The sequence below is a fragment of the Mandrillus leucophaeus genome, unplaced genomic scaffold (assembly GCF_000951045.1).
Source record: "Mandrillus leucophaeus isolate KB7577 unplaced genomic scaffold, Mleu.le_1.0 Scaffold836, whole genome shotgun sequence".
NCBI lineage: Eukaryota > Metazoa > Chordata > Mammalia > Primates > Cercopithecidae > Mandrillus > Mandrillus leucophaeus.
This window is the reverse complement of record NW_012109097.1, coordinates 779644-785609: the sequence shown is the minus strand read 5'-3', so window position 1 is coordinate 785609 and position 5966 is coordinate 779644. Positions and strand designations below refer to the sequence as shown.

The 5966-nt window shown below is 36.9% G+C and overlaps 1 pseudogene across 1 annotated transcript; it reads right to left on the bottom strand.

Moving 5' to 3' along the window:
* Positions 1–4123: 4123 nt before the first annotated feature.
* LOC105530645 lies at positions 4124–5709 on the bottom strand (annotated as a pseudogene). The gene has a single exon (XR_001004677.1). The product of XR_001004677.1 is annotated as a tropomyosin alpha-4 chain pseudogene (transcript).
* Positions 5710–5966: the final 257 nt, after the last annotated feature.

The window sequence follows — 5966 nt, the reverse complement described above, 5'->3', positions numbered from 1 at the left end:
AGTGTACTTTCTTCAGTCTATGGGGACTATTTATACACAACCGTTGCATTCGTATGTGTGTGTTTAAATTAATATCTGATATATATATTATCTAAAAATATCATTGTTCTGCAAATAGAATGGATTTTAAAAGACCTGAATCCCTAAGTTCCTCATCTGTGACACAGCATGACAGAATGCTTCCATGTGTCAGAGAAAAGGCAGGATTTCATAGAATCACTATCTCGGTAGATGTTGACATTATAATAATACATACGATAATATAAGGAATTGCCCAAGGGAGGAGTGCTTCCCTGCTAATGGGCGAGAACATAAACTATTTTAGAGTTTTAGATGTGACGGACGGTACTCAGATTTATAAGAATTAGCTAGGTTCTTGGTATCGCCCATTCAGAGTAGTGAAAATTTGATTCCTCTGAATAGTCCCTCTTGCTTGATAGTAATGATGATTTTTATTTCCCAGTTTATTGTGAGTTTGCCACAGAGCCAGATGATTTTAAGAGTATAATTAAGTCAGATTTCCTCCTATTAACAAGAAAATATTTCTTGCCCCATCCTTTGTCTTTTCTCTTCTTCATTTTGCTTGTGCTTCTCAAGAAACATCTGAAGGAACAGTGAATGGGAGGTAAACTTTCGAGTCCTTTCATATCTAAAATACATTTTGTCCTCACATTTGAATACTGGTTTTGCTTGGTATAAAATTTCAGATTGAAAATAATTTTCTGTCAGAAATTTGAGGATATTTTCAATTGTCTTCTAATATCCAGTTTATTGTTGATAAATACGAAGCTTTCCTGATTGTCATTCTTTTACGGTGTGCTGTTTTAGTTTTCTGGAAGCTTTTAGGATCTTCTCTTTATTACTGAGGTTGTAAAATACGATGAAAATGTGTTTGAGATAGATCTTTTTAAAATCATTTCATTTATCTGAAGACCCATGTTTTTACTAGCCACAGGAAAGTATTAAATTATTTCTATGAAACACTTTTTCGTTCAACTTCGTGCCACATCATGCAGAGTTCTAGTGAATACTCATTGTCCATTCATTTAACTACTTCTGTAAATACTAAGCACTGGCAGATAAATATGATTAAAATATTCTAAAATAGGTGGCCAATAAGTAGCAGAATTAACTGCTAACATATCAACCATTGCTTGAAGGTAACGGGTCTAAATATGACCTAAAAAAGAGATTTTTAGGGCTGAATTTAAAAAGTGACTCAACTGTATTCTGCTTTAAAAGAAAACTCACTTCAAATGTAAACATATAGGTATGTTGAAAGTAAACTTATGGAAAAAGATAAGATTAAATCATTAATTAAAAAGGCAGTTTTATGTAAGTAGACATACAAATAAATCAATAACAGGAATTTTATATAAAGATCAACCTACCAGAAGACTTAATCCTCCTAAATATTATACATACTAAGTATCAAAGCCTACAAATACATGAAGCAAAATTGATAAATTCACCATCATATAGTTGAAGACTTCAACAACCTACTATCTGTAGTTTCTGTAAGTGTTGATAAAGATAATGCTGGATTATATTTTTTTAAACTTATTTGTCAGCATTTGCAGTGACCCTTCTTAAGAATCTGATTATTTTGGGGGTTGCAAATAGAGAAGGATCAGTTTAGAATTGTAGAAGGCCATTCCTATTTGTTAAAGTATATATTAATATGTTATTTGTACTAAATTGTTATAAAGGAAAATGAGGCAAAAATAATTACTTTCAAGTAAATATTATTTTTAATATTAATTCTGTCAGAATAAATTTATCTTAAAAATATTTGAGTGCAGATTAAATAGCGACTATTCAACAACTCCTTATCATTGCTTTCAAATTGTCTTTTAAATTTTCATGTGTATCAGAAAAGAGTACTAGTCCATAGAAATCTTATTATAGAATTTATATTTTAACTAAATGGAATGTTTTTAATGCCAAATAACTTTTGAAAAGTGACTTTCAGAAAGTTTCTAAAGAATGTAACTTTTGGAATGAGTGTGATTAAACTTTTGTTGTTGTTGTTGTTGTTATCTAGACATTTGAAATTTGTTCAATGTGACAGAGTAGGGAATTTTTTGAGAAAGAACTTGCTTGTTACCCAGGCTGGAGTACAGTGGCACAATTGTAGCTCACTGCAGCCTGGAACTGCTGGGCTCAATTGATCCTCCCACCTCAGCCTGCCAAGTAGGTGGGACTACAGGTGCACGAGACCATGCCTGGCTAATTATTTTTATTTTGTGGGGATGGGAGTCTGCTTTGTTGCATGAGCTTGTCTCAAACTGCTGACCTCAAGCCAACCGCAATCCTCTTGCCTCAACCTCCCAGAGTGCTGGGATTATAGCCATGAGTCGTCACTTTCGGCAGAGTAGGATTCTTTAAAGCTTTTTACAAGCGTATTTCCCAATGACTCCTAAAGCTATGGAGTCTTGGTGGTGAAAAAGTCAGAACAATCACATTACTTGCAGTAACTTAAAGCAGTCTCTCTGTTTTTAGGCATCCATATTTAGTAACAATCTTGCCTCAGTTTTTTACTTGAAAATTAGAACCTAATACTAAACTACTATCTAGAGGATTCTTGCTTATGTTTTTCCTTTCCTTCTTATTCACTTTAATCTTTTAAGAGGGTACGTTTCAGCCATGTCTTCAGTTAAGTAAACATTTCTCTCACTTTTGAATTTTATTATACTTTTAAAAACAAGAAACTTGTAGAACACAGGGAAATATGAATATTATAAAAGAAAAAGTATGAATGTATGCAATATACATACAAATTACTAATAAAAGTAGATTATATTTCTTTTTCAGATATGAATTGATTTGATTATCTGGAGTCCAATTTAAATGATACAGAGTACTGCTATGTTTAGGATTTTGAAAGCTGCTTCTTCCACCAATCTAAGTGAATATGCAAATGAAAAAAGTCATTTATTTTGTGTGCGACATCCTTTATCATTGAAAATAGTAGGTCAGCTCATTATACCATTTTCATTTATACAAATGCAAGAGGATATTCCCAAATCAAACATGATTAAAGATAAAACGTGGTCTATGTAGTAAACAAAACAAAGACAAACTTCATTATAAAGTGCAGAGGAAAGGAAGGGCAAGAAGAAAAAGCAAGACTTCTAGGTTTTGTTAAAGATTTTCTTTTCATAAACCTACTTTTGGAAAATCATGTAATTTCATTTTCTTTTCCACTAAAATGGCAATTTCCAGAGATTATGAATTTATTGCTTTATTTAAAACATCAACAATGCCAAAGCAGAAATGAGTTAAAACCAGAACAACAAAACAAATCTTCCTTGTAAAGTGAAAACACAGGTGGTAGTTTAAATTTGTAGGCTGCTATATCTGCTTTGTCAAGTCTCTTAATATTTAGTACTTTCTAAGGCTCAAATCTATATGTCTCTATGCTCTGCTCTTGTTCTTTTTTTTTTTTTTTAGTTTATATAAAAATTTATTTGACTAAAATGTAGAAAAAGTGATACTATTGCATATGACACTGTTGCAAGAATCTAAAGAGAAGTGTGGATTTGATTCCATTGAACAATTTGCTAGTGTATTTCCTGGGTAGTGTGGTGCTGAATAAATAGGAGTGGGGTGATGGGGTGGGGTGGGTAAGGGATTTGTATAAGCCAGAAGCAGGGTGATTTTTAGTCAGAATTGTAAACTTTAGTCGGCCCCCACACACTGCCGGGGAATGTGGAATGTTCCAGCTCTGAGATGTTAACTGAGAAAAGAGAAATCAAACAAAGCTGATATGTGCAGCCCTGTCTACAGAATCCTTCATTATCCAGTTTAACCAGGTGTTTCTTGGTGTTTTATTAACTTGGTCCCAAAGAAGGAATTCAAGTCCTAGATAAGTAAATCTTCAATTTGCTATTCCCTGAAGTATGGAAATGAAGTTGGGCCAATTTTTAATCTCTGCTGCCAGAGAGGCCCTTTCTGCTAATAGATAGAAACTCTTTTGCTAAACTTATTAATGACTTGTAGTCTTTTGGAGATGGCTGACCTGAATTGGACTGAATTCCACCATATTCCGGCTGAGTGGGTCATTATTGGAATGAGACATTTGCTCTTCAGAGAACAACTTTATTTTTATTTTATTTTTTTCTTGAGATGGGGTCTCACTCTGTTGACCAGGCTGGAGTGCAATGCTGCGATCTTGGCTCACTGCAATCTCCACTTCCTGGGTTCAAGTGATCCTCCTGCCTCAGTCTCCCAAGTAGATGAGACTACAGGCAGGCGTCACCATAATTTTTGTATTTTTAGTAGAGACAGGGTTTCGCCATGTTAGCTGGGCTGGTCTCGAACTCCTGACCTCAAGTGATCTGGCCTCCCAGAGTGTTGGGATCACAGGCGAAAGCCACTGCGCCCAGTCAGAGAACAGCTTTAGAATGAAGGAAATACGCAAAAGAACATCACCTCAAAGATCTATTAATTACCATCTATTAATTACTATATGTGGGTAATTATGACTATTACCCAAGCATTCTACGTTGACTGCTTGAGAGGATGTTTGTTCTGCATGGTGGAGTGTGGAGAAGGGTCAGGATTCTTAGGTTAATCTATCTGTGGGTTATGACTTCCCACAATAGCCACCCCCAGCCCCTACCAGCCCTTTTATTGGCTCTGGGTGGAAAATCCCGACCCATGTGATGGTCCCTATAGTTTGACCAACAGTTGACCCAAAAGGTTATGGTCTTCAGCGTTTTAATTATATCCACGACTAGATATTGGGGTCTGTGTTCTTCAAAGTGTGGGGCGCCTATTCTCCCAGGAACCAAATGGCCTCTGTCTTACGAAAGTATGCTTATGAGGAAATACCTTGCCTACCTTAGGAATAAATGCAACTCGAGGAAGAAATAAGAGAGCTGAAAAAGATGGTGCCATTTGAAAAAAAAAAAAAAAGGAAGGAATGAGATTTAACTGGTGCTCATAGCTTCTCCGATACAAAATATTTGGTCATGTATTCATAATTTGCTTGACATTTCCAGCAAAGCAAAGATGGCAATAACAAAAGGAACTTCATACAAGAGAAAAGAAAGACCCACGGAGCTCCGGAGTTTCTGTTTTGCTTGTATACAGTTAAGTTCGTTTAGTGTCTGATCCAGTGTCTGATGTAAACCCACGTTCTCTTCTTTGGCCTGGGCAAGTTTCTCTTCCAGGTCATCAATTGTCTTTTCCAGTTTTGCAACCGTTCTCTCTGCAAATTCAGCACGGGTCTCAGCCTCTTTCAGTTCGTCAGGCAGAAGTTTAATTTCTTCTTCATATTTGTCCTCCTTTTCAGAATACTTTTTAGATGCAGCCTCCAGAGATTTCAGGTTGTTAGTAACATTCTTGAGTTCTGCCTCCAGGTCACCACATTTTAGTTCAGACACCTCCGCACGCTCCTCTGCCCTCTCCACCTCACCCTCCAGGATGACCAGCTTACGAGCTACCTCCTCATATTTGCGGTCAGCCTCTTCCGCAACATGCTTGGCCTCTTTGAGCTGCATCTCCTGAATTTCCATCTTCTCCTCATCCTTCATGGCCCGGTTTTCTGTCACCTTCATTCCTCTCTCACTCTCATCTGCAGCCTTTTCCGCCTCCTCCAGCTTCCGTGGCCAGTCGTTCCTGAGCCCTGTCCAACTCCTCCTCAACGAGCTGGATGCGTCGGTTGAGGGCGGCCACATCACCTTCAGCTTTCTCGCGCCGCTCGCGCTCTGCTCTGTTTTTTTTTTTTTTTTTTTTTCCATACAACATATAGATCATTTATTTTCCTTCTAGTCCTGGGTTCAGTACATAGATGGCTTCTCTTCACCCTTTGGGTTGACAATTTTCTCCAGGCTGGGCCTTCTATGCCGAGCTTTATCATATCATCTGCTCTTATTCTTAATGCTAGCTCATTTGCTCACATTTGCAACAACCCGCTATATCAACAGTGGCAGCTCTGATAATAGTCTCCCCTCCACCTA